Here is a 9,945-nt window from a genome sequence, read left to right as displayed (position 1 = left end):
GGTGTTGAATTTTATCAAATGCTTTCTCTGCATCCAAGGAGATAATCATGTGGTTTTTTTATTTTCAGTTTGTTTATATGATGGATTACATTGATGGATTTCCGTATATTAAACCATCCCTGCATGCCTGGAATGAAGCCTACTTGGTCATGATGAATGATATCTTTGATGTGCTCCTGTATTCGTTTTGCAAGTATTTTATTTAGTATTTTGCATCTATGTTCATAAGAGAAATTGGTCTGAAATTCTCTTTCTTTGTTGAGTCTTTGTGAGGTTTAGGTATCAATGAGACTATGGCCTCATAGAATGAATTTGGTAATTTTCCATCCATTTCTATCTTTTGGAGTAGCTTGAAGAGTATCGGTATTAGCTCGCCCTTAAAGGTCTGGTAGAATTCTGCACTGAAACCATCTGGCCCTGGGCTTTTTTTGGTTGGGAGAACATCGATGATTGCTTCTATTTCTGTAGGGGAAATGGGACTATTTAACTTGTTTATCTGTTCTTCACTCAACTTTGGCAAGTGAACTTGATCAAGAAAATCGTCCATTTCCCTTAGATTTTCAAATTTTGTGGCGTATATGCCTTCAAAGTAGGATCTTATGATTCTTTGAATTTCTTCAGTGTCTGTTGTTATGTCTCCCTTTTCATTTCTGATTTTGTTCATTTCAATACTGTCTCTCTGCCTTTTAGTTAGTTTGGCTAATGGTCTGTCTATCTTGTTGATTTTCTCAAAGAACCAGCTTTGGTTTTGTTGATTCTTTGGACTGTTTTCTTAGTTTCTAATTTGTTAATTTCAGCCCTGAGTTTGATAATTTCCAGGCGTCTACTCCTCTTGGGTGTTTCTGCTTCTTTTTTTTCTAGGGCTTCCAGTTGTGTTGTTAAGATGCTTATGTGCGATGTTTCCAATTTCTTTTTAAAGGCACTTAGTGCTATGAATTTTCCTCTTAGCACTGCTTTCAATGTATCCCACAAATTTGGGTATGTTGTTTCATCATTTTCATTGAATTTCAGAAACTCCTGATTTCTTTCTTTATTTCTTCCCTGACCCAGGTGTCATTTAGCAGAGAGTTGTTTAGTTTCCACAAACGTGTAGGCTTTTTGTTATTTCTGTTGTTGTTGAATTGCAGCCTAAGAGCATGGTGATCTGATAGGATACAAGGTATTATTTCAATCCTCTTGTATCTGTTGAGGCTTGCTTTGTGACCTACGATGTGATCAATTTTGGAGAAGGTTCCATGGGGTGCAGAGAAGAAGGTGTATTCTTTCTTGTTTGGGTGAAAGGTTCTATAGATATCTGTTAGAGTCCATTTGACCCATGGCATTGGTTAATGATGTTATTTCTCGGCTTAGTTTTCTGTTTCAATGACTTATCCTTCAGTGAGAGTGGGTGTTGAAGTCTCCCACTATTATTGTGTTGGGGATCGATGTGTGGTTTAAGCTTTTTTAGGAGATCTTTTACATATGTGGGTGCCCTTGTATTGGGAGCATAGATGTTCAGAATTGTGATGTCATCTTGGTTGACTTACCTTTGATGAGTATGAAGTGTCCCTTCCTCATCCCTTTTGATTAATTTTGGTTGAAAGTCTATTTGTTCGATACTAAAATGGCTACACCTGCTTGCTTCTGTGACCATTTGCTTGGAATATTTTTTTTCCAACCTTTTACCCTGAGGTAATGCCTTTCATTATGGGTGAGATGTGTTTCTTGGATGCAGAAGAATGTTGGGTCTTGTTTATGTACCCATTCGGTTAGTCTGTGTCTTTTTATTGGAGAATTGAGGCCATTGATGTTGAGAGATATTAATGACCAGTGACTGTTAAGAGTCTTAATTTTGATGTTGTTTCCAGTCGAGCGTTTGTGTAGTTGTGTTTTTGCCATGGGATAGTTATCTATTTCCTGGGTAGTTTTGGTTGTAGCTTGACCCTTTGGGATGGAGTTTTCCTTCTAGTACCTTCTGTAAAGCTGGGTTTGTGGATAGGTACTGTTTGAATTTGTTTTTGTCATGGAATATTTGTTTTTCTCCATCAATGGTTATTGATAATTTTGCTGGGTAAAGTAGTCTGGCCTGGCAATCTGTGTTCTCTTAGGGTTTGCAGGATCTCTGTCCAGGCCCTTCTGGCTTTTATGGTCTCTGCGAGAAGTCAGGTGTAATTCTGATAGGTTTACCATTAAATGTTATTGGCCCTTTTCCCTTGCAGCTTTTAATATTTTTCTTTGTTCTGCATGTTTTGTGTTTGATTATTATGTGGCGGGCAGTTTTTCTTTTCTGGTCAATTCTATTTGGTGTTCTGTAGCCTCTTGTATGTTTATAGGCATCTCTTTCTTTAGATTGGGGAAATTTTCTTCTATGATTTTGTTGAGAATAGTTTCTGGGCCCTGGAGTCTGATGTCTTCTCTTTCTTCAATGCCTATTATCCGCAAATTCTTCTTTTCATGGTGTCCTTAATTTCTTGGATGTTTTTGTGTCAGGAGTTTTCCAGATTTGGCATTTTCTTTAATGGTTGATTCAATATCTGTGATTGTATCTTCTAGCCCTGAGATTCGTTCTTCCATCTCTTGGATTCTGTTAGAAAAGCTCACCTCTGTGTTGCTCGCCTTCTTCTCTGAGGTCTCACGTTCTCGTTTTTCTTCTGTCTGTGTGTTTATCATTGAATCCATTTTCATTTTCAGATCTTGAACTGATTTTTTGATTTCTTTCATCTGATTTTTTGTATATTCCTGAGTTTCTTTCCATGCCTCTTTATAGGTCTTCAGAGCTTGAACCGTTTTAGTTATTTCTTTCATCTGGTTGTTTGCATTTTCCTGCAATTTTTTCCAGTTCCACTCTATGTGCTTCTTTTATGTCTCTCACCTGTTTGTCTGCGTCTTCCTGCATTTGATTACGAATTTTATTTGTTTCCTCCATTATCATCCTCATTACTAAAGATTTGAGGTCATTTTCTTGTATTTCCGTTGTATTTGAGTTCTCTGGGTGGTTTCTTTGGGATAGCTGGAAACTGGAGACGCCATGTTGTTTTGGGGTTTTTTGCGTATGCTTTTTTCGTTGTCCTTTAGACATCTTGCCGTCTTTGTTTTTGTTGGGTAGCTTCCAGAGTTGAATGGAGGGTGTCTGATGATAGATTCACTTGTTTTCTTACGATTTCCCTAGGCTGCGAGCTCAAAGCTTCACTGGTGTGGATGTTAGGAGGTTAGCCCTGTTGTTCTGGTCTCTCACAGCCAGTGATCCTCAGTCCCTCTCTGCTGTGGATCCTGCAATTGTTCTGGGTCTCTGAATGAGCGTTGGGTCAGGCCAAGGTATCCACAGCCTTCTGTGTTCCCTGCCAAGTCCAGCCAGGAGCACTGGGACCGAACCACGGGCAGAAACTCAGCTAGATTCTCAGGGCCAGAACCGTCTGCCAAGCTCAGCTAGGGATTTTGGGCCCAAAATGCACACAGGGCCCAGCCAGAATTTTTGGGCTGGGACTACGCACCAAGCTCCACTAGGCCTTTTGGCCAAAGTGCGTGCTGTGGTCAGTTATTGACTCAGGGCCCAAACTGACCACCAATCTCAGCCAGGAATTCTGATTCAAACTGTACACTTGTCCAACCAGAGTCTTAGAGCTGGTGGAACCGAGAGCTCTGTCCAGCCTGTGCCACAGCAGGAGAACTGCGGCTGCTCTGAGTTAGCGCCAGTGGTGGAACAAGTGCTCCGCCCGGCACTGTGTCCCCCGCAGGGGAGCTGCCGCTGAGCTGAGGTGGTGCCTAGGATGGAACCGAGCACGTCACCAAGCCTGCGCCACAGCAGGAGAACTGCGGCTGCTCTGAGTTAGCGCCAGTGGTGGACAAGTGCTCCGCCCGCACTGTGTCCCCGCAGGGAGCTGCCGCTGAGCTGAGGTGGTGCCTAGGATGGAACCTGAGCACGTCACCAAGCCTGCGCCACGCAGGAGAACTGCGGCATGCTCTGAGTTAGCGCCAGTGGTGGAACAAGTGCTCCGCCCAGACTGTGTCACCGCAGGGGAGCTGCCGCTGAGCTGAGGTGGTGCCTAGATGGAACCGAGCACGTCACCAAGCCTGCGCCACAGCAGGAGAACTGCGGCTGCTCTGAGTTAGCGCCAGTGGTGGAACAAGTGCTCCGCCCCGACTGTGTCACCGCAGGGGAGCTGCCGCTGAGCTGAGGTGGTGACTAGGATGGAACCGAGCACGTCACCAAGGCCTGCGCCACAGCAGGAGAACTGCAGGCTGCTCTGAGTTAGGCCTGTGGTGAAACCAAGTGCTCCGCCCAGACTGTGTCACCGCAGGGGAGCTGCCGCTGAGCTGAGGTAGTGCCTAGTGTGGGAGCAGCGTGCTCAACTAAGCCTGCGCCACAGCAGGGGAGCTATGGCCACGCTGAGTTAGTGCCTCAGGCAGAATTGTTTGCTGGGCCCGGCCAATACCCGGGACTCTGGGGCCGAACTGTCCGCCGAGTCCAATCTGGGTCCAAAGGCTCCACGCGACCCAAATCCTGCCCCGAGTCCCCTCTCCCGCAGCAATTCCCACCAGCCACCACACCAATCGCCTCCACCGGAAGGCTATGAGCTGCAAACCTCAGCCGCCGCTGCTGGTGCCGCTGGTGCTGCTGCCTCTGCCGCTGCCGCTCCGATCAGAGAAAAACCACGCTCCTCCCGTGTGCAGGGGCACGCAGGTCCTCCGCACCCTGGTCCCTCCGAACCGTGGAGCACTCCTGCTGCCGTGATGTTCGGACCTCGGTGTTCCTGGCTCAGAAATCTGTGCAATTCCCTGAATTGTTCACTGGAGCCTCCAAACGCGGTCCACACTGCTCGCCGCCATCTTGGATCCTTGTGAGTCATCTTTTTAAGGTACCTTATTTTGGTGCTTAGTTCCATACTTTTGTTTTTGTTTTTGTTTTTTTCAGAACTTTTTTAATTAAACATTTTTATTTTTTACATATATACTTATATTCTTACACACATATACAATAAACGACCTATGGCAAGAAGAACCATGCACAATCAGGAATTATATAAATGCTACATTATTAGTGTTTTGGCTATTTGTATTTGACAGCCTAAGTTTCATACCTTTTTCATGTTTAATTTGCATATACTGTATTTTCCCTTATTTAGGCATTTTGACTCAACATACAATTTTCTCACAATATCAGAAATTGCCCAAGGATTTTAGGTGAAAACACCACATTCTATCAGCACTGGTTAGGAATAGCATTCCCATTTTATTCTTTTAAACAGTTGATCATGGTTTCTCATAAATACCATGTTGCCCAAACAAAGCATTTATATTTATGGGCATGTGTTTTTGCCTCACAATTTATTTGAGATTCACGACACTGGTGTTTATATCATCAACAGTGCTCATTATTCTAGACATTAAATCTTCTTGACTTTATTATATTTTTCCAGGAGAAGTTTTAATATCTAAGAAATAAATTATTTAAACTAAATTGTAGAGTAAATATGTTGCAAGATTCAGAATGTTACCACATTGACAGCCTCTCCTGAATTTTTGAAAGATTACCAGAAGAATGAAAATTGTTCACTGCCTCCCCCCCTCAACTTCTGATGTCCTGCTGTTTTAAAGAGCTTTGTTTGTGCTACTTTGGTCAGCTCTCCCAACATTCTTGTGAGAGAGTTAATGTGATTATCTGTTTTCAAAGGAAAGTTAAGCACCAAAAGATTGATTTTGTAACTAAGTTCATGAACCTGAGATGCACAGTGATTTCAGTTTGCACCTGATGGCTCTACAGCTTAGAAGCTGAACATCACATAACTTGGAAGCTGCTCCAGGGATTCTGGAATAGTTTTAATTACTCTGCTTTATAACCATTCAGACAAAGTTGGCGGATACTTTCCAAGGGAATAAAAATAATTTCTGTAACCATGAACTATGTAAACATTATTCAAATTATACAGTTCATGTGCCTCAGTGAAAATCTTTTCAATACTAACTCTACTAAAATTAAGCCATCATTTTAGTAACACTCACTATAATTATATTCAGGGTAATTTTGAGAGGCTTGATGGCATTTTTTGGCCTCTGTGACAGTGAATATGACCTCAGGGGATGGGCCGTGGCTGGAGATGACTGAGCTCAACAGTGTTCCCCAGACACCTCTCTCTAGTTACCTCAAATAAGAACCTTATATACTTATGTTTTTCAGATAATAACTTGTAGCCTTTTACAGCCAGGAAATTTTCTAGGCATTTGTTTAGATCAGGCCCCGGTTGGCTGCATTATTGGCTGTCATTAATGTACTGGGTGATTCATTGTAGCCACTTACAGCAACATGAAGTGTTTCTGCTGCTGCTTTGGAAAAAATCACCTTCCAAAAAACTAAGTTAGCTATCTATAAATATGACATAATGCTCTTAAAATACAGCCATCGACAGACTGAGCTTCCAGTCTGGGATTAGAAAGAGAAATCTGACTTCTAATAAAACACCCAAAGCATCCGGTTTCTTCTTATTGAACCCGTATTTTACTTGCTACCTCTACATAGATGTGTAGAAGAACACATTGGTACCCGCGGTTAATTCTATTGAGCCAATAGAATCAGAGACAGTATTAATTTATATTTTAGAATTTGTATAAAAGTTAACTGTGAAAGCCCTCTGGTGTCCAGCACCATTCACAGACTTGCACCTAAGTAATTAGTTGAGTGTGTGGTTTTGCTTCACTGTTGTAAGTAGAACAACACTGTGACATGACATATGCTTTTATATATACATACATGTATATATTAAAATATATTTTTCATATAATATATTCTGATCACAGTTTCTCCTTCTCCAAGTCCGGATAGATGCTCCCCACCTTCCAACCCTCCCAAATCCTTACCATTCTTTCTTTTTTTTTTTTTTTAATTTAAAATTTTTTTATACTTTTATTTTATTACACATGTATTAAACAAACTACATACAGCAGGGAGAACCATGTGACAATCGTGAGAATAATGAGTTCTATACATGTTACATTCATAGTGACTTGGCCATCTGCATTCATCTCGTTTGAAGTAAGTGTCTTTCCTGTCTTGTTGGGTCTAAATTTCCAAATGAGATTCAATATATATCCTATCTCAACTCTAATAGCTTAACTTCCTTTTTAAAAAAATTTTTATTATTAATTTATTCTTGTTACATCTCAATGGTTATCCCATCCCTTGTGTCCTCCCATTCTTTGCTCCCTCCCCTTTTCTCCTTATTTCCCTCCCCTATGACTGTTCCTGAGGGGGATTACCTCCCCCTGTATATGCTCATAGGGTATCAAGTCTCTTCTCGGTAACCTGCTGTCCCCCTGAGTGCCACCAGGTCACCCCCTCTAGGGGCCATGGTCAAATGTGAGGCACCAAAGTACATGAGAAAGTCATATCCCACTCTCCACTCAACTGTGGAGACTGTTCTGACCATTGGCTAGATCTGGGTAGGGGTTTAAAGTTTACTGCCTGTATTGTCCTTGGCTGGTGCCTTAGTTTGAGTGGGACCCCTGAGCCCAAATCTGCCTATCATAATGTTCTACTTGTAGGTTTCTAGGACCCTCTGGATCCTTCTGCTTTGCTATTCTCCCATGCTTCTCTAAACTAGAGTCCCAATAGGATGTCCTCCCCTCTGTCCCAGTTTCCTGGTAAGTGAAGGCTTTCGTGGGACATGCCCCTTGAGCTAGTATGGCTAAGATCAAAAACTCAAGCGACACCACATGCTGACGAGGATGTGGGGAGAGAGGAACACTCCTTCATTGCTGGTGGGAATGCAAACTAGTACTGCCACTTTGGAACTCTATCTGGTGCTATCTCAGAAAAATGGGAATAGGGCTTCCTCAAGACCCAGCTATTCCACTCCTTGGAATATACCCAGAAGATGCTCCAGCACACAACAAGAAAATTTGCTCAACCATGTTCATAGCAGCCTTATTCATAATAGCCAGATCATGGAAACAGCCTAAGTGTCCCTCAGTAGAAGAATGGATAAAGAAACTGTGGTACATATACACTATGGAATACTACTCAGCTATTAAAAACAGGGAATTCCTGAAATTTGTGGATAAATGGATTGAGCTAGAAATGATCATAATGAGTGATTTAGCCCAGAAGCAGAAAGACTTAAATGGTATATACTCACTTATATCCTTACCATTCTTTATTATCAAAATCCACACCCTTTCTCTCTCTCTCTGTCTGTCTCTCTCTCTCTGTCTCTCTCTCTCTGTCTTTGTCTCTCTGTCTTTCTCTCTGTCTCTCTCTCTCTGTCTCTGTCTCTCTCATCAGAAATCAAACAGGTAAATTTAAAAACAAAACAAACCAACCAAACAAACAAACCAAACAGAGATGTTCAAATATTCACACACACATATACTCTCATGCACACAGAAATACTAAGAAAACCCAAAATCAGAGAAACTATAATATATAAACAAAAGACCTCTGAGGTTTTAAAAAAAATGTCCAGACAAAGCATTGTGAGGCAAAACTCCTCCAAAAATACCATTGAGTTAGTTTTTGTTAGCATTGTAGTGTTGGGGATGGAGCCTGCCTTTAAGTGTGGTTTGTATACCAAGTGAGCCTGTTGTAGAAAGCTAATTTTACCTTTGCCAGCAGATAGTAATTGGAAACATCTTCTGAGCTAAGGGTATGGTGTTATGTTCTTCCTCTCAACATTGGTACCCTATCTGGCTTAGACCTCTGCAGGCCCTTGAATGCTGTCATAATCTCTGTGATTTTAGATGTACACCAACATCTAGAAGACCTTGTTTCCTAGGTGTCTTTGTCCCTACTGGTTTTATAATCTTTCTTCCTCCTCTTCCACAAAATTCCCTGTACCCCGAGTGGAGGGGAGAGACTTGATGAGATATCCCATTCAGGACTGAGTTTCCAAGGTTTCTGGTCTTTGTATTTGTTTCCTCAATGATTGTTGAGCAAGACACTGATCTAAAAGAATGGAAAAATGACATTAGGAGTCATTTTATTGCTATGTTCTTTTAGCAGAACAGTAGTATTTGGTTTCCCCTAGATCCAGTTTTCTATCTAGGCCCAGTTCTTGGCTACCTGCTCAGGGTCAGGCATGGGTTCCATCTCATGGAGAATGGACTTAAATCCAACCAGATAGTATTGGTTATCCCCTCATCTTCTGTATCAACACAACTTGCAGGGAGATAAGCACTGTAGATCAAAATGTTTGTAGCTGAGTTACTATTTACCTTTCTCCTCTGTCAGTGTCACAAACACTAGTCAGTAGTATGTAGGCACCAGCTCTACTTCAATGAATAATATATATGTGTTGTCTCCAGTAATAGGGCCTTACCATCAACTTGTGGAAAGCCACCAATAACCTTGTCAATAGGCTGGGTTGTTTGGGGTTTCCATGAGGATTCCTTTGCCAACAACTCAATTAAGCATAATATATTCCTGGCACTGGAGTTTTCATTTGGTAGTTAGAGAGATCTATTTGGAGCTTTGTCTCACCCATTAACTGAGGATTTTATTTATATTACTCTAATATTTATGTATACTTAAGGATGCTTCTAGTGTAGTAGGTTCCTTTAGACCCCCTAGCTTTAGTTGTTCCTCCCTGAATTCCCTCCCTTATGTCCTTCTTGTCTCCTTTGTCTCCTTGCCTACCCCCCCCCCATGTTCGTTTAACTATATATATTCTATACTCCCTTCTACCGGAGCTCCTTTCTTCCCCAACAGTCCCTTATTCTACCTACCTTCTGTGGTTATAACTGTTGTAGCCTGCTTATCAAAGACTAGAAGCTAACATCCACATATAAATGGATCTGTGTTATATTTGTCATTTTGGTTATGGGATACCTCAGTAAGGATGATTTTTCTCTAGCTCTATCCATTTACTTGTGAATTTCAATGTTAATTTTCTCTAGCTCTCTCCATTTACTTGTGAATTTCAACATTAACACTTTAATATTTTTAACAGTTGAGTAATACTGCACTGTGCACATTAC

Source organism: Acomys russatus, chromosome 1 (genome assembly GCF_903995435.1).
Source record: "Acomys russatus chromosome 1, mAcoRus1.1, whole genome shotgun sequence".
Lineage (NCBI taxonomy): Eukaryota > Metazoa > Chordata > Mammalia > Rodentia > Muridae > Acomys > Acomys russatus.
The sequence above is the reverse complement of the archived record's forward strand: the minus strand, read 5'-3'. Positions refer to the sequence as shown.